The 19,483-nt window shown below is 41.4% G+C and overlaps 1 protein-coding gene across 4 annotated transcripts in view; it reads left to right on the plus strand.

Moving 5' to 3' along the window:
* Positions 1-19,483, plus strand: part of LYRM4 (LYR motif containing 4) — a 163,482-nt gene that overhangs the window by 80,972 nt on the left and 63,027 nt on the right. Inside the window, exon 3 of one of the 4 annotated variants that reach the window (XR_010561149.1) lies at positions 6,861-6,984. The exons of the other annotated variants lie outside the window; for them this stretch is intronic. The gene's annotated coding sequence lies outside the window, so the exon portion shown is untranslated. The remainder of the gene's footprint in view (positions 1-6,860; positions 6,985-19,483) is intronic. 4 annotated transcript variants of the gene reach the window in all.

Genomic DNA, 19,483 nt, shown 5'->3' on the forward strand with positions numbered 1-19,483 from the left:
TTTTAATTTATAATTCCTGTTGCTGCTTGGGGTACTCATTTTTGGTAGCAGAGATGTGATACGACTAGTAAAAGCTGTATGCCCCCAAGATGAAAGGATGCTACTGACCCAAAAAACTTCAAGAAGGTTGATTTGGAACCCTACTGTGGTTGGAGTCTAAGACATGTTAAGATTCCCCTGAATCAGCATGGCAGATGATCAAGTTGTTGCTTTGTGAATTTAATAATTAAGCATTGCTGTGACAGAATTTCTATTTAAATTAACATTTTTGATTGATTCTACACTTCAAAAGTTCAGTATTGAGATTACAGCAATATAGGCTAAAGAACTCACATTTTCCAAACCAGTTTTCCCTCTGGCTGAGTCAGGTCATTCTAAAGTAAACCTGAATGTTGAAAAATCCATTTGGACTACATACAGTAAAAGCTTTTTTAACGGGCATGCTGCGGGCACGGGGGGTGCTGGTTAACTCAGAGAGAGGGGTTTGGAGTGTGGGGGGGGGGGGTCCGGCGGGGCATGGGAGGGGCTGCGGGGCACGGGCTCTGGGAGGGAGTTTGGGTCTGGGAGGAGGGTTGGGGCATGGGATGGGACTTAGGGTGCCAGATGGGGGGGCGCTCATCTCCAGTGGCTCCCTGCAAGCGGCTTTCCGTCCCTGCTGCTCCTGGCGGAGGCACGGATAGGCGGCTCTGCAAGCAGGCATGCTGCCTCCGTCTGCAGGAGCTGCCCCCTGCAGCTCCCATTGGTCACGGTTCCCGGCCAATGGGCTGGGAGCTGCAGATTCAGCACTCGGGTAGGGGGGAGGGAGGCAGCATGCCTGCAGAGCCACCTGGCTGTGCCTCCGCCAGCAACAGCGGGGATGGGGAACCACCAGAGGTGAGCGCCCCCCCATCTGGCACCCAGAAGCCCCGTGCCCTAGGCCCCCTCCAGGACCCAAACTCCCTTCAAGAGCTCACCCCGCAGCCTCTCCCACAGCCCAGCCCCCTGCTAGCCCCACACCAACTACATTATAAACCAGACTTTCAGTGCAGATCAGAAATGCTGGTTTATAGAGCTTGCCGGTTGGTGAAGTGCCAGATAAAAGAGCTTTTGCTGTATTAACCATAAAAATATCAATCATGCTGTCCTTTGTTAAGCTAAACAAATTACTTGATTAAGATGCTATTTAGCACATATTGTTTTAAATAGTTTCCTGACAGGACCCTTCCTTCAGTCCTCTTGCAGGATTTCAGATGATGCATTTGTCCATTATTCTGAAGCTAGCTGTGTCTAATGTTTGACCTGAATGAAAACCACTCAGCGCTTCTGAAAATTAGGCCACTTATTTACATTTCTAAATAAGGATTTAGGAGCCCAACTTTCGGCCCCAAATTTAAACCATCTAGACCTAGCCCCTGCACCTGAGAGCTCAATATTTCAGTATCTCGCTTGCACATATTCTTACAGATAGTTTGGTTAGTTCCTAAGTAGATCCTAAAAGGAGTTTTGACAATAAGGATAGATTGACTGTTGCATCCCAATCATCATAACTTACATATCTCTATCATCTTTATTCTGAAAATTCCCAAAGCATTATACAAAGTCTAATAACATCAATGAAACACATCCTCCCTTTAGGTGGAAGGCCGACCAATCATTTGTTTTATTTGCCTGGATTCAATATTTTAAAAAGCCTATCCAAGCTCTAAGTATTCTCATAATTAAATTCAAACCCATAAAGGAATATGACCCTATATCTTAATACAAATATTATTCCTGGGGGAATTCTGTGCCAATATTTTAAAATTCTGCAAATTTTATTTGTCAAAATAACACTATATAATCACACCAGTTTCAATTATTTTGGTAATTTCTTTCAAAATACCGGTCAACAAGTATGTTTGTAACAATACAGACACACACACAAATTTCCCCAGGAGTAGAGAGTTAAAGAAACCCCTATGACAACCTAGTTTCTGTTTCTCTGTTCCCCCCCCCCCCCCCACCCCACCCCCTGAGCCCAGTTTTGACCTCTTGGTTTTGGTAAATTGAATCTTCCTTTAAAAATATTGTATCTTCAGATTAAAAATGAATGCAATACAGGCACTGTACTGCTTGATAGTTGCTTATTAACAGGGCAGTCAGTATAAATCAAAATTAGGAAAATTGCTATATGTAATTGGAGCGCATTTAAATTATCTCTGTTATGGGAACAATCCTGTTGTTAAAAGAATCAAGTGCAGTTATACCAAATAGTAAAATAAAATAGATCATTGGACTGGTGAAAGGAGGGCCAAATCCAAACCCTGTAGAAGTCCACTGGAATTTTGTGTTGGTCTTTCATGGGATCATAATTCACCCTTTGATCAATTTAAAGGTGGACTGCAAATGAAATTGTGAAAATTCCATCTGCTTTAATGCAGCCCTCTGCTCCTACTCAAACTCAGAAAAGTCTGCATGTTCAAGTATTGCATGCCTAAAGGAGCTACTTTTTCTGCCCTATCCACATGCCTAAATCATTGTACATATTTCTCTCAGACTTGGCGTTGTTTTCTTCTTTCTTCACTCTGTGCTGTGTATTAATTCACCGAGAGCCCCTTATGTATGGTCAGCCTTTTCTTTTTCTGTTTTCCTCCAAAATTTTCCATCCTCTAATCATTTTAGCTCAAGCCTGAAAAGACACAATACCCAAGAGTGGAAAATGGTAGCACTGTTAGTTGACACAGTTGTCGAAGTAGTCTGCTCCCCTTTCTTCTCTTTAGGAAAGCACGATCTTATTATTCCTTAAGTCAAGTCTTAGAAAACAGACCCAAGAACTCAGGTTCAGAAACAATGCTCTAAGAGACAAATGGCTATAAGACCTGGTAAAGCCACATCTGCCTCAATCCAGTTGGCAGTTTTCCCCAGCTTATGTCTCCAGGCCACATATAAATGTGTTTGTGGACCTAACAGGGCAGCAACATACTTGGGGAGATTCAGACCCTGAGAAGAGGAGTCTGACATGATGACACATTTGATATCAATATTCCTATGTTCTGTTATCATGTTCAGGAACCTGTGATTATAATCGTGCTGAGATGCTGTTTCCAAAACCCATGTTGTAGAAAACACGTATTCATAATAAAAACACTACAGAATACTGTTGCAAACTGAAGTTTGTGATCATTCTTTAGAAACGCACATCTTGTAGAAATCATAGTCTACTTTTAGAACTTTGAGTTGAATTCAGGTTGTGGTTATATTAGCACATAGTAACTTCGGGGAGTGGGGAGGGAAGGTTTATTTGGATTGTGACTGCATACAGTTAGGGATAAATCAGTGGAATAATTAGCAGTGAAATTCATATGTAAAAGAAAGTTCCAGGGAAAAAAATCCAGCAGTGTCAATTAATGTTTGCATTCTATCTTTCCATAGTGTGTAGCCACACAGGCTACTTTTCCTCCCTTCTACTATGGGCCACCAAGAAGTGAACCAAAGAAAGCATAAATATGCAGTGATATAAGCGGAAAGCATGAACACCACATGAATTCTAAGTCACTTTAAACAAACCTACCTGGACATTTTCTCTGTTTTCAGTCATCATTTTCTAAAACCAGATCTTGAAAAATTACAGTGGATAATGACTCCCTGGTTGGTTTTATTTAATCTGGAGTCCATATTAACTAAACAGAGACACGTTTTCCACAGTAGTATTTTTGGACAATAAATCTGGCCAATATAATGCACCTTATTGAATGGTCATATGTATGTATACAAAGGGAAGAATCGGTGAGCAATAATACCTGTGTGCTTTAAATTTACTGCACCTCTTCCTGAGTATTCGCAAAGGCTTTGGCAGTTTGTAAAATCGAGTTCATCATTTGCTTGTGGTCCTTCCTCATCTGAATGTATTTCTTTCAAGGCCCTCTCTGCTGCAGTGAAGAAATTGGTAAAGTAGTTCTGTGTTTATTTTTGGTAATAATTTTTCCATTTAACATGCCTCTTGATTCTGTTTCATTCCCCTCCCACCCTCACTCCCTCTCCCCCAGTGGCTCAGGTAGCCCATGGCACAGTCTTCTAAAGAAATGTCTTGTAGACTAAACTTTTTTTAAGAGTTCATTCTGATTTGGTTTTAACTAATACATTGGACCATTGCATTAGTCCTAGACTTTGTTTAACTGACAATTGCAGATCCTCTGTGACCAGGGAAGAAACAAGCTGTTTTCATTTTTTTTCAGTTTTAAGACCTGCTCCTGCTCCCAGTGATGTCATTGGGTAACTTCAATGGTGGGAGCAAGATTATGCCCCAGGTCTGTAGCAAATTAGTCTGAGGGAATTTGTGACTATGTATAGCAGCTAATACATTTCCCCACTGTTCATTAGAAGTGACAAATGTAGAAATAATTTGCATCCTGGTTGGACATGGCAGCAAGATGGTGATTCTTTTCTTTATGCTGGAAAATGTTTGATTCTGAAATACTGATGTGAATTTCTGTAGAATTACTTAGCAGACTAAAATCTTGTCTCTATTATTCCTCTATCTTATACTTTAGCAAAAATAACGAATAATAAAAAACTGACTTCACACCACAGATCGTTTAGAGAATGGATAAATCTGTTAAAAATACAGTATGTAGAGATGTAAGATGGAAACCGAAAAGTAATGTCATGTAGATATAGTAACATAATTCTACCATTTAAGTGGCAATCAAAGCCGGATTTTCAGCTGGTGTAAATAAAAAAAAGAGCCTAGGACTGCTGGTGTGATACTAGCTGTGCAATGAGATCTTTGGATCCTTGAGGTTCTTCCTGCATAATGACGTTGTTCCCAATTGCTGATTGCTTAATTGTTGTTCTAGTTCTTGTGAACACTTGAAATAAAGATGAGACAGACAGACCTGCCTTGTTGGAACTAACAGATTATAGTATAGTTAGAATATGGATGGAAGGAATGTAGTAGTTTTTAGCATCTTGCCAAGTGATGTCTTGGGCTTTAGAGGCCTGTGGAGCATGATTACTGAATACAATTCAAGGATGGGTTGGCTATACTTAAGGCAAACTTGAACCAGATCTCCCAACAGCTTTGTTTTTATAGCACTAACAATACCGCATATTATATTGTTGTTTGTCAAGATGGTTGAATATTGTATTGTGTGATTTTTGTTTTTCCAATACATAATTTTTATGTAAAAAAGCAGTCTAGGGCATGTGATAAGACATGGTTTTCTGTCTCTGCCTGCACTCCTCTCTTCTGCAGCTATTGGGCCATGTTGTCTTTTATTAGTAGATTTTATTTATTGTATTGTATTAGACACCCACAAGCCTTTGAGGCTGGGACACTATCTAAATGAAATTTTAATTTTTACTATGGCATCTTTGAACACATAAATAGTGTCAAAGGGGTACTCCTGGGGGAATTATGCACCAAAAAAATAAAAATTCTGCACACAATATTTGAAAATTCTGCAAAATTCTGCATATTTTATTTGTCAAAATAACACAATATAAACATTCCAATTTCAATTATTTTGGTAATTTATTTCAAAATATCTGTCAGCAAGTATGTCTGTAACAATACAGACAAAAAAAAAGATTCTGATAATTTTTTTATTTTATTTTTTTTACAAATAGATTCCTCACTAGGCATATTAATACAGAACTTTGAGTAATTCTTTTAAATTACAATACAGAGCTATATTTCCTGCACCTGTCAGAAGCAGTGCAAAGGTTTGGGGGGTCAGGGGTAACAGAGGAGCTGAGGGAGAGGGAAGGAGCCTGGGAGTGAACCTGGAGGGTGGTGGGTGTGGGTGGGAGAAGTTTTGTTTTGTTTTGTTTTGTTTTTTGGGGGGGGAATGCGTTGTTAGGGAGTTGGGAAGCCTCCCCCATGCAGACCCTGGCTAACCCCAAGCCTCTCCCATTCAATCAGACACATCTACCCCTGTCCCCAAACCCCAGTCTGTCCCCCTACTACCATTCTGAACCCCAGTCTGTGACCCCCTAGCAGCTCTGTGTTCCCCACTCTGTCCTAACCTGGCTCCATGGGCAGGGTGCTGTGATGAATTTCTACTCCTGGGGGAATTCTGCAACACTGGGCATGCATAGAATTTTTTTTTCCCCACACACAAAATACATTCTGTCCAAGAAGTTCTGCAGTTCCGCCTTTTTCCCATCAGAGGCCACTGTGGCACCAAAACAGCCATCTGTGTTCATCCAGCTTGCTGTTCTGGCGCCACAGCAGACTCTGGTGGGCAAAAGGCAGAACTGCAGCACTTCTTGGGCAGAATGTATTTTATCCTGGGGGGGAGGGTGGAAATTATGGGGGAAAGATGAATTATGCACATCTGCAGATGCACCGAATTCCCCCAGGAGTTAAGGGGTCACTACAAAGAATCTTTCAGGTCAGAACACACTTAGATTTACAATAAAAAAATTTTGGTAGCCCAGCTTAATTGTTTTTGACACCTTATTTTGATAGAATCTTCCCCTTAGATGAGATGTAGATGGATTAAAAATGAATATATTGGAATAATCAAACTGCTTGGTTTTGCTCTTTTGATCACTGGGAAACTTATAGCCACATTTAGAAAAACATCTCTTTGTGAAGAGCTCACTTAAGAAAATGTTGCAGGAATTGTGTTGATTTAGAAAATTAAACCTTTTTTCTGCTTCACTAAAAGGAAAAATAAAACACTGAACTAATAAAAGTAGAATTATTCAAGGTGAACCACAAATGACATTGCTAAAATATCAACTTCAGTAATGTATGTATGATGAATGCCCAGTTCTATTAATTTATAACTTATAATTCATTTTTTAATTTAATTATTATAACAACCCCCAAGAATCCGCCAGCTTATTTTTACCATTTTTTTTTAAAGTCCTTTATATATTTTTTTCCCTTTTAGGTTACATGACATTCCTCATTGTCTCACGACTGGTTCATTGGTCTACTCCGACACCCCAGCATGTTAGCATGCTGGTGAGAGACAGACCTCTCTGAACTCTGTAGACTACATTATGAGAGGTTAGGTAAGTGGCATTTTTCTTTATTATATTGCACAGCTTTTAATTTATTTCATATTCAACACCATATAAAATATTTATAAAATAAATTTAGGGGGAAAAGCGCAATATAATATTAAAAAGCCACTTATCAGACCTACTATACATGTGGTTGACTCCATGACCCAGGAAAATTGCATGGTGGTTTTGACATCATCCAGCACAATGCACACTGAGGCACCTAGCCGGGTATGATGAGAAAAGGACTTTAAAGAAAAAAGTTAATTTGTATATAGAAGGGCTATTGCAAAATTAATTTATTTTTCATACTAGGGCTGTTCACACAACCAGAGCAAAGAAATGAGCTAGAAGTGGGATTCATCCTGCCATTGGTCAGTTTATGGGGTTGGTTGTTTATGAACATTGAGCTTTGCTGTTTCAAGTTATCAAAGGCTGTGTTAGTCCTGCTGAATGTAATAATACTGGGGGAATTCTGCACCACTGCGCATGCACAGAATTCATGTGCCGCACAGAATTTTTTCCCCCCCACAGAAAATACATTGTCAGAATGGTGCTGCAGTTACTCCTTTTATCCACCAGGGGCCAGTGTGGTGCCAGAACAGAGAGCAGCTGCTCCCAGATAGGAGCAGCCCCAGCTGGGGATAGGGAAGAGAAAGAGGCTGCCTTTCTCACAGCACCCTGCCCCTGGGGCCAGGTCAGGAGGCATGGTATATGGGGGAATGGACAGCACGGCGCATATGGGGCTGTTACAGGGTCAAACTGGGGTTCAGAAGCAGTAGCATTGCTAGGGGGGTTTGTTGGGGGAGCGGCCACTCCCCTGAGCACTCATTCGGCGCTTCCCAGCGTGTCTGGGTCTTTGGCGGCATTCACTTCGGGCTCCGCTGCGTGCATCTTGTGGCGGCGGCTCCTGCAGCCGGTGCTTCTCCTGCTCCCCCCGCCCTCGCTTTGTGGCAGCTGGGTGACACTCCTCCCTGTGCCCGTTGGGGGGTGCCTGCTACCTTGCGGCTCCAGCTGCGCTTGGCTGAGGACTAATCCAGCACAGGTTTCCCACAAGCAGCTCCAGGTCTTCGACGGCAATTCGGCAGCGGGTAATTCGGCGCAGCGGGTTCTTCAGTCTTCGGCGGCAAGACTTGTTTTTTTCTTTTTTTTTTCCTTCGCTGCTTCGCAGTGGGTGGCGCCTTTTTTTATGTGTTCGCTCCCCATGCTCTTAGAACCTGGCTACGCCACTGTTCAGAAGGGATAGTTGGGGGAGGCACGGACTGAAGCAGAGGCTGAATGGGAGTGGGGGTGCAGACACAGATGGGGACGGGGAGGGAGGTGCAGGGACATATGGGGATTGGAGAGGGGTTGATGGGATACATGGGGATGGGGTGAGGTAGGGTGGCTGAGTGGGGGTGCAAGGACACATAGGGATGGGGGGTGCAGGCAGGGGCACCGGAACTGGGGGCGGGGCAGGGCCCTCCCACTTTTTGCTGGAGCAGGGCCTGCCTTCTTCCCCCTGAGGCCCCACCCCCCGGCCACGCCAGCATGGAGCCCGGGTAGATGTGGGAGCCCCGCACACAGATCCTCCACCTGCCCGTGGTGCAGGGGGGCTGAGAGCAGCCCCCACCCCGTGTTCCTGCCTGGCCAAGGGCAAGTGGAGGGTCTGAGACTCCACGGCAGCTCCCCACAGCTGCCCATACGGCTCTCCCCAACCCAGCTCTGGGGGACCGGGGGGCACCTCAGAGCCGCAGCGCAGCCACAGAAAGAGCCGCGCTGCGTACCCTCCACCTGCCCTGGGCGGGGAGGCGAGGACACAGCCTGGGGGCTGCTCGGAGGGTCCGCCACGTTTCCCCACAGCTGCCCACGTGGCTCTTATCATGGCCGGGCTTCGGCTCCAAGGCCACCCGACCCCTGGCCAGAGCTGAGTGAGCAGCCGTGGGGAGCCTTGGTCCCTCCACCTGCCCTGGGTGTGGGGCCTGCTTTTGGCCACCCCAGGAGGGAGGAGCAGGCTCCCCGGCCCCGCTCCGGCTTCCAGCTTGGCTGAGGAGGGGTCTCCGGGGGGAGAGGAGGGGCAAGGGCAGGGCCTTATGAGGGCGGGGGGCCCCAGTCCCCCCATGTTTGGGAAGGCTCTGGAACCCTTGGTGCAGGGACACATGGGGTCAGGGGCAGATGTGCCTGACTGAATGAAAGAGGTCAGGGATCAGACAGGATCTGTATGGTGGAGGCTCCCTAACAATCCCTCCCCGCCCAAAAAAACCCTGTCCCATACTTCTCCTACCCACACCCAACCACCCTCCAAATTCACACCCAGACTCCTTCCAGCAATTACTTTCCTGTCCCTCCATTCCTTCATTACTCCTGACTCCCCCAAGCGTTTGCACTGCTTCTGAGGGGTCCGGGAAGTACAGTTCTGTATTGTAGTTTAAATGAATTATTACTCAGAGTTCTGTATTAATATGCCTAGTAAGGAATCTGTTTGTCAAAAAACATTTCCTGGCTCTTTTTTGTTGTCTGTATTGTTACAGACATAGTTGCCGACAGGTATTTTGAAATAAATTACCAAAATAATTGAAGCTGGCCTGATTATATTGTGTTATTTTGACAAATAAAATATGCAGAATTTTCAGAATTTTAAAATATTGTGTGCAGAATTTTTAATTTTTGACGCAGAATTGCTCCTGGAGTAGTGTAATCTTCATCCTGTTGATGACTGATCTGAAAATCTCCTAAATCTACCTGACTCTGATTACTAGAATCACTGGGAATCACATCAAAAAGCTTCATCAGCTATCTGGTTGTTAAAAGTGATGTACAGAGCTAAAACCTGCTCTTCTCAGCAATGCATTCAAATCAGTAGTATTAATGAAACTTTACTCATGTGTTGGAAAATTACAGTATCGTTATATTTAAAGTATACTTAAAATGCTTTTAAAGGGGAGATTTAACAGATGAGTTTTAAGTATTGGAAAAAGTTAATATGACACTTTTTATGATAGGAATAAATGGGGGAAGAGGACATATGTATAGAAAACTTGAAGTATTAAATTTAGCTTAATACAGGGGGTTATTGTTTAAGCTGGCATTTTTTAAGACACCAGTGTGCAGGATCAAGTCTTGATTTGCATGACGTTGATGCAGTTATGTTCAGAAAGCAACCTTGTAGCTTGGCATCTGTTGGCAATGTGAGTAAACACAGTTGCCAAGAGCATGGAGAGAGGGTATTTCAGAGGCTTTTGCGCATTACGTTTATAGATAAATACTGATCAACAAAAATTTTAAAGCAACAGCATTAACTTAAATCAAATTTCTGACTTTTTTTTTTTACCTTTGTGACTGTTACAATTAAAATAACAAAGAGGTTAAAGAAAAATATTATCTATTTTTTTTTAATGTTTTTCTTTCTGCGTTTGACAGTATTTTGTTTTCAGTTTCATTCAGCTGGCTTCCTGTGTTATTGTGTGGACTTTCACACAGCAACAGCTGAGAGAGAGAAACTTAAAAAAAAATTATTATTTTAAAAATTGGCAGGGCGACTTCAGAGTAGTGCCTGGTATGGCTTTTAACTTTTTAAAAAACTGATTTCAAGTTGACAGTGTCCCTTTATTGTCATGTAATCAAATAAACTTAAACAGAAACTTCGCTTCCCCCTTAAATGTAATTACATTGAAAAAAGCTAGTGTTAATAATACCACATCAAGATATTGAGATCACGCACTCAACTTCTAGTACACCTCTACCTCGATATAATGCTATCCTTGGGAGCCAAAAAATCTTACCGTGTTATAGGTGAAACCGCGTTATATTGAACTTGCTTTGATCCACCAGAGTGCGCAGCCCCGGCGTGTCTCTCCCCCCCCCCCCCCCCCCCCCCCCCCCCCCGGAGCACTGCTTTACCGCGTTATATCAGAATTTGTGTTATATCGGGTTGCGTTATATCGAGGTAGCGATGTACTTCCTGTTTTTTTTAAAGATAGCTGCAGCTGTATTAATTTGTCCACATTGCACATCCAGTATATTCTATAGTACCTATTAATAACAAAGGGTAATACATTCAAGTGACATTTAACTAGTTCTCAGGGAGGATCTGTATACATGTCAAGTTTCATATTTCAACCATAATTGCTATAGTCTTTTTTTTTTTTTTTTTAAAGTGTGGTTGCAAACTTTTTTAAATGGGGAAAGTGTTCTTCTATCGTTTGCTTTTTGTTCTTGCTGTACTTGGAAATGTCTGAATGGATCTTTCTTAGACTTCCTGGGGAAAAAATATTCCTTTGAGAACAGATCAAGTCTGAAAAATTTCAACCAAAATGGTGAATATTTATAAAAGTTATTAGTGAGGGAGGAAGGGAAAGGGTTCTAATGAAACTATTCTGCAACCGTAACTACTGTATAACCAAGTGCCTGCTATAATAAATGCCAAAGTATATAACATGTATTCACTATCTAAGCACTGGTTTTATGTACCAGTAGATCCATCAGGTCACCCCTACCACATGTTGCAGCCTAGGAGTTTGGGGTTCAGAATCCATCTTTTCCACCCAACTCACCATTCATTCATTCTATTGAAACTACTAGCGAAGATGCCAGCTGGGACCCTACAGTTTGAAGGAAGTTATGTATACATTATAGCAGTGCCAGGATGCCTTTGACAAGCTAACCAAGTTGATATTGTAGCACTTTCAATGCCACACGTCACTGTCACAGCCAGGGCTATACCAGTCTGGTTGCTGCTTTTTCCCAGAACAAGCCAGCTGGCTCCAGCCAGGCCCTACCTCAGTGAAATAAGTCACACAAACACATACACTTTTCTCCTAGCATTTCAAAGTGCATGCTCAGTAAGCAGAAAAAACAGATTGGAGGTTTTAATTTCATGTTTTTCACTGACCTTTTGAAATGTCAATTTTAAATTTTCTACTTAAATACTTAACAAATACAAAGAAATAAAAGAGCTATATAAAAACTAAGTATTATTAATTATCAAGCATAAAAACTAATTTCACCTCTCACACTGAGGGTTGGTTCCTCCAGATCAGGTTTATAAATACATTGTCATGATAATGTGAATAATTTATGATGCTACTGCCAGTAGTGTAATTATTCTGTGAATAAAAAGAGGACTTTAGTCCCCAGGGATATAAAGCACCTTTCAAGAATACTAAATTAACTTAAAACATTGAAGAAAAGAGCAAATTAGAGAGCAATGGTTTATATCCTATCTAAACTGGCGTACGTCCACATTAACACCGTAAGTAATAGTTTTAGAGCATTCCTGAAATAACAGTAGGAATTTCCTTCTCATTGTGCATATTTGTTCTACCACTGTTTAAACAAATATATTTAAGTTGGAATGATAAAAAGTATTTGCTTATTTTACAATTACTTTCCATCTTCCCTCAAACTCTTCTACAAGTTGCAGTAATCAATGCTCTATGTTGACTAGTGATAAATTACAATTTAATAGTTCAGGGCTATGATCTCAACAAGATTATATTGGGTCAGATGGTTCTGATGTCAGAGACTTGAATTATTAGTTATTTCAAAGGGGAATTGGACTGATGAATCTTAACCATGGGGAATAAATCTGCTTGCAAACTGTCAAACATGGTCTCTATATCAAGTTGTAATTTAGTCATTCATGCATGGGAAAAGGAGTCAGGAATCAAACTGAGAGGATGCACAGGGATACGAGAGAAGCAACTGAGCTTACTGCTGAGGCCAAGTGTTTCCTATACACCTCTACCTCGATATAACACTAAGTGACAGCAATTATTAGATCTGGCTGTCTTCATTTCACTTTGAATATTATTCCAATCTGTATTTCTAGCCAGTATTTAGCATCCCTACTGAACTGTATTTTGTTATCTTATACGGTGGGAGGGAAGGGGAAACACAACTCAACAAGAACATTGGTTGTTGCTGCTTTTCACCAGTTATACTTAATCTCCTGAGTCTCCTCTGTGCCTCAATAGCTGTAGAAAAGCAAACATTTGCTGCTTTTGATCGGAGGAGAGAAATGACAGTATAACTTCCTCTACAGCCAGTGCCAATCATATTCCTGAGCCTGCCTGCAGAATGTGCACATCATTCTTTCTCTTCTCTCTTTCTGCGTAGAGACCAAGCAGCTTGTCACCTTCACTAGTTCAGTTACAGAGAAGTGCAATTGCTTCCTAAAACTAGAATCTGTTAGGTCAGCCCCATAGTGTGGGCGCATCAACAAGGGGGAGGGCAGGTGGTGAGATCCTCTTCTCTTTGTGCCAAAGCAATAAAGCTATGGAACTGCTGTCTGGACAATCATGTCCTCATTTCAACAGTTTACCTTCCCGGCATACAATGCACCACAGCTGAGGCTTTCAGCAGGCACTTCTCCCAAGATACATGTGGGGCTTAGACTTCTGGACTCTCAATCATCTTTTTCTGACCCACGGGTTTCCAGAGGTGGACTTTTTTGCCACCAACAGGAAGTGCAGACAGTTTTGCTCAAGAGTGGAGTTTGGCCAAAGTCATACTAATAGTCCCAATGTGGCCCAGACAGGCCTGGTACCCTTACTTAATTCACCTTGTCCTTTGTCCAGTGATCAGTCTTCTGTCCATTCCTCATTCCCTCTCACAAGATGCTGGTCAGACTCTCCATCCCAATCTGGGAATTCTCTGCCTCAAGGCTTGGTTCCTTGATGGTTCACAGGAATAGAGACTTCCTGTTCTGCAGAAGTACAGCAGCTGCTGTACAACAGTAGGAAAAATTCTACAAGGAATTCAAAAATGGAGGAGATTCCACCATTGGTGGGACCAGTAGCATCTTTCATCTGCTCTTTCCTCTCTCTCTCTGCTGTCCTGCACTATCTGCTGGAATTTTTTAAAAAATCAGGATTATCTATGAGTTCTATCAGAGTTCACTTATTGGCTGTTACGGCCTTCCATTTCTCGGAGAAGAAATTCTCAGTATTTGCTCATCCCATGATAGTAATATTTACCAAAGGAGTTGGGAAACTGTTTTCCTCAGATTAGAGAACTCATCCCTGCATGGGATCTAATAAGATCTCCCTTTGAACTGATGGCTACGTATTCTCTTCTTAACCTATTCATTAAAACAGCCTTTTTGGGGCCATTACTTTTGCCCAAAGAATTAGGGAAAGGGGGGCTTTAATGGGAGACCCACCCTTTACAGAGTTTTTCAAGGACAAGTTTGCTTTACATCCACAATCTAAATTTCTCCCTAAGTGTCGTCAGAATTTCACATCTGCCAAATCATCCAACTTCCAGATTTTTTTCTGAAATCACATCAAACCTGTGATGTGCTGCCTTACACACCTTGGACATTACCTTTATATTTGGACAGAACCAAGTCATTTAAAAAGTCTCCCAGACTGTTTATTTCAGTTGCTGACCGGTTCAAAGGGTCTGCAGTCTCTATCCAGAGACTCACCTGACGGCTTTCTGGATGTGCTATTTCTTGCTTTGAATCTGCTGATATACAGCCTCCTCCTTGGGTGTCAGCTGATTTCACAGGGTCTTTTTCTACTTCTGTGGCATTGCTTAAGCATGTTCCCATTGTGGAGATTTGCAAGGCTGCAACTTGAACTTCAGTACATAGCTTTACCAAACATTATATCATGGTCCATTTTTCTAGATCAGATGCTGCCTTTGGGAATGCACTCTTGTCTTCAGTTTTTGACTCTGCTCTGAAGCTCCCCCCACTACAACTGAGGGTACTATTCAGTAATCACCTGAAGTTGAGCACCCATCAGGACACTACTCGAAGAAGGAGAAGTTACTTACTTTGTACAGTAACTGGAGTTCTTAGAGAGGAGTGTTCCTCTACCTGCTTTCCTTCCCCTCTGCTTAGGAGTTTCCTCTAAGGGACTTTGCGGTGGCTAAGGAACTGAGGGCAGTTCACCCACGTAGCTCTAAATAACCTTGGTGCATGGGACGAGGATGTGTAGGGTGTATGCATGGCCAAACAGGCACTGTTACCGAAAATCTCTGATTAGACGCCCAAGGGATGCACCTGAAATGGAGCCTCCACAAAGAGACACATCTTGAAGAACTCCACTTACTGCATAAGGTGAATAATCTTTACTTTTCTAATATTCAGTGAGTGTACGACTATTGATTACACCAGTTCTGTTTAATACATTAATGGATTAATTCTCTTATCCGCCCAGCATGTTCTTCGAAAAAGACTACAGTGAATACAAAAAAGTCGGTCTTGGCATAGATTTAGTATCCTAAAAATGTTTTAACTTCAGATTTTTATAGTGTCTTTCACATAAAGAATCTCAAAGCATGTGTCAGATTGTGGGCCAAACTCTTCGAACACAAGCAGAAGTAAGGAAAGCCTCTTCAAAGAGAGTAAGTGTGAAGTGCAGCTTTTATGCCCTGATGCTGGGGCCCTCCCTAGTATTTAGTGTGAGAAAATTCTAACTTCTGCATCCAAAGAGAGTTAGGTAAGATGCAAAGATGTTTGGTATGGTGTACAGAAGGGGAGAAAAAATAGTGTAGTCAATAGTCCATTCAATAACTCCCTGCAAATATTTATGAAGATGCTATGGCAATCTTTACCCTAAAGAAACTTGCTGTATTTACTACCATTTGATTTCCCTTGGCACACCTGTAACACATCTCATACCCATACACACAGATTTTCCTAATGGTGCACAGGCATTCACAGCACTGTTTTAGATTAGATGTGCTTTGAGCAAGACTACGTACCATGTGCTCCTCCACCATGCCATTCTCCATTGCCAATGTGGTAGGGTGGATAAGGATGACTGGCAGCTTTGAGATATTAATCAGCCATACACTCAGTTATATGTGTCATCTGTAGTTCTTAAACCGCAAAACAGATTCTCCTTTACAACATACATATCGCATTCTCATTAATTCTAATAGAACAATGTTCTGTGCCTAGAGACAAAAATATACACCATTGTATTTAGTTTATTTCTGATTTTGTCGTCTCCACAGCAGTACAGATATGTGGCCCTTTACAAACATCTGGGTCCCAGCCCCTTGCTTTTAGACTATTAGTTCTGCTGAGATGATTCCCTGCTTTCTCCATGCATAACAACTCATGGCTTCTCCTGTGGCTCAAGTGTGTAACTGACAATGAACAATAAGTTTTCAACAAAATTATCCTACCTGGCCCAGTCTTCCCATTATAATGCTGAACAGGCTAAATCTGAATGCATCAGGACCCAGTGAATCCATACAATGTTGACTTTTAAAGCCAATTTCTGTACCAGTGCTACATTAACACCTAATGATATCTGGGTAATTTTTTAGTTAATGGATGAAGTAACATGGTGAGTTCTAATGTGGCAGTTGGCAACCAACTCTAAAAAGTTTCTCCAGGCTTAAATAAAATATGCTTTAAACTGAGTGGGCGGGGGTTCAGGGGGCTGGAATGGCAAGTTAAGATGCCTGCAGTAAAACCTGTGATTGTTTCTGGATGTAAATTAAACAAGCGTTCTTCACACTAATGGTCATCATGTTGGCATAAAAGTACTTGTGTGTCAGTGAATTGTGGTTGTAAAGCATCATCATGTTACTTCAAGAGGATCATTAGAGCTGAATGACCAAACCAAAAAATCCTAAACAAATCAAAGTGCTTCTGTAAGAGCTCTCTATAAGGGCATCAATCATTGCTGTATAAGCACTTTCATAGCCTGAGTATGAAAACACCCTGCTGAGGTCCCAGAAAATAGATCAGAGGTGTAATTTTAGAGGAAGATGCAATGGACTAGTTACCGGAAGACAAATGTAATGTAAGATTTTACTGATTGAGTTTCTCAGTGAGTCTAACCCTCAGCACTACAAATAATTATTTTAGCAGTGACTAACACTTAAAATGAGCACCTATTATATCAATAAAGGCACACATTGCAGGATCATATTCTTTCAGGTTTACTCCCTTCAGTTAAGACAATGTTGGTGTTTTCCTAACCTGCATATTTACCCTTCCTGTTCCAGACGTAGCAATTATCTAAAGTTGTATAGAGAGGAATTTTTTTACATTTTAAGATCACTAAGTAACTGAAAATGTATTGTCAAAATTAGTGCAAAGAACTTATTCTTTGTAAGTACTTGATCAATCCCTTGTTGCATAGTGGGGGGGAGAGGAGATTATATGTTGTCAGTTGATGTTTTGTCATGAAGCTTGGCAAAAATGTGAGATTGTAACTGGAAATAATGTTTAATGCATTTGGTGCTGAAGTCTGTTTATTGTGGGAAATGGATCAATACGGCCACAAAATAACCATACTAAACCCCAGATCCACATTTGTCCACTGATTAATTTTTACATTTGTATAGACCCTGTCTGTTTTTTTTTTTTATTAAATAATAAAATATATTTTCTTCTCAGTATTTAAACAGGTATGACTTTTAACCTAATAAATAATGTGAATATGTAGGGTATCTATCTGTTGGACAATATGTTTTCAGTGTACACCATGAAGTCTGTTTATATTGCACTGTAAAGTCCATTTTCAGTTCTTTTTGTGCATGCAGAACTTCCTTTGATGCCAGTGGGGGTCTCACACTAAGGGTACGTCCAGACTACCCGCCGAATTGGCGGGTAGTAATCGATCTATCGGGGATCAATATATCGCATCTCGTCTAGACGTGATATATCGATCCTCGAATGCGCTCCCGTCGACTCCGGAACTCCACCAGGGCGAGCAGCGGTAGTGGAGTCAACGGGGGAGCCGCGGCTGTCGATCCCCCACTGTGAGGACCCGAGGTAAGTCGAAATAAGATACGTCGACTTCAGCTACGCTATTCCCGTAGCTGAAGTTGCGTATCTTACATCGACCCCCCTCCCCCCCACCAGTGTAGACCAGCCCAAAGATCAAGGGTAAAATATGATCTTAAAAGTAGTGGAGGAAAATGCAGAATAGTGCTTGGTAAACATTTCATTCCTGCTGCATGTACTGGAAATAAACCATATATTTTTTAGGGTAAGAGATTAATTTAAACAAAATTAGTTGCAACTGCACTGAAAAACTAAAAACATGCAAAATGTTGAAGGTGCTTGATTTACATTGCTATTAAAATCTTGACACTTGCATTTCCTGACTTATTGTGATTTTAACAATGCAATCTTAACATTGCATTTACAGTTGTTCTTCCATTTAATAAATAGATAAGAGAACCTTCTCAACTAATGCATCTTACTCTGCTAGAATCAGAAGTCTGCTGACTCTGTCTTTCCATGTCAAATGGGAACAACAGTCTTTCTGACCTCCTGAGCCCTTTTATTATGAATTTCTAAACCTTCTTTGAGGCAGTACGCAGCTAAACAATTCCATCCATCAACAATTTGGGTAACAAACTTCTTGCCAGATTCTCTTCTGAGCACAGAATTTCTTACAATATTAATGGTTGAAGCAAATGTATAGATATAATACATTCATACTTTATGCCATCTTATAATACTGTGTCTCAAATTTTGACTTGAAAAAATAATTCATGTTGGCGTAGATCGGAACACTGTCCTATCTAAAAATTCCTTTAAAACCCATAAGCAAAAAGTAGTGGTAAATAGCAATGCATTGAATTGGAGGAAAGTATTAGGGTGCATAAAACCCAGGGGAAAATGTGTTCTTACCACTGAGAGTTTAAAATATAAATAGATGAACAGCAGTAAACACACTAGGAGACAGGTGGAGAAGATTCTTACCTAGATAGACCTCCCTTCTTCTCCCCTGTCTCTCATAGGATAGTTACAGCATTAAGGTGAGTTAGTGTTTGTTGGCTTCATGGAAGAAGTCAGATTTGGGGAGAGCCTGAAAAAGAGGCAGTGGGTACCAATGTTCCTTCTAATTTTTTCCATCCATGTGTGGAATGAATTTTATGTGCAGCACCGATATCGAGGTGATGTGCGCTATCACCTCTGTACTTTCACAGCAGCCCTTATCCCACCAAGATGTCACAATGTCCTACTGTTAGTACCTAGCTGGGTCTTAAGGAAGGCCTGTCTTCAGGTGACGTCTGCAGTACCTATCTGTTCATTCCTACAGCCTCCTTCCACAAGGATCAATACATGCTTCGCAAACTATACATATAAATGCACCACTGAGATGCAGCCATCTCTGAGGAGGAAAGTCAGCAGCCAGCTAGGCCAACAGCACGGAGAGCATTGTGCAGTAGTTTGGAAAAAGAAGGGGAATTTTGGATAGGAAGAATCTTTTCCTCTTATGCAAAATGCTTGAGATATTTAATGTTCAGACAGGGCTTCATCTGTAAAGGTCTCATCTGAATGTAAAATATAATACTGCAATATTTGAAATCAAAATAAATGTTTCTTTTTAAATCAGGACCTTAAGGCTCAAAATCATTTTTAAAAACACTCAAATTCCCCTTTCTACCATCATCTTGTATTAACAGTGCAAAACATTTTAAAAGGTTTATAGACTATTCAACCTTCATGTTGTTTATATTTTTACACTCGATCAGCTTGGACAATTAAAGTAGCACAGTCAAGTTCACCTTCAGATTCTCATGCACACATACAGTGTTCCAA

The sequence above is a fragment of the Emys orbicularis genome, chromosome 2, assembly GCF_028017835.1.
Source record: "Emys orbicularis isolate rEmyOrb1 chromosome 2, rEmyOrb1.hap1, whole genome shotgun sequence".
NCBI classification, from domain to species: Eukaryota; Metazoa; Chordata; order Testudines; family Emydidae; genus Emys; species Emys orbicularis.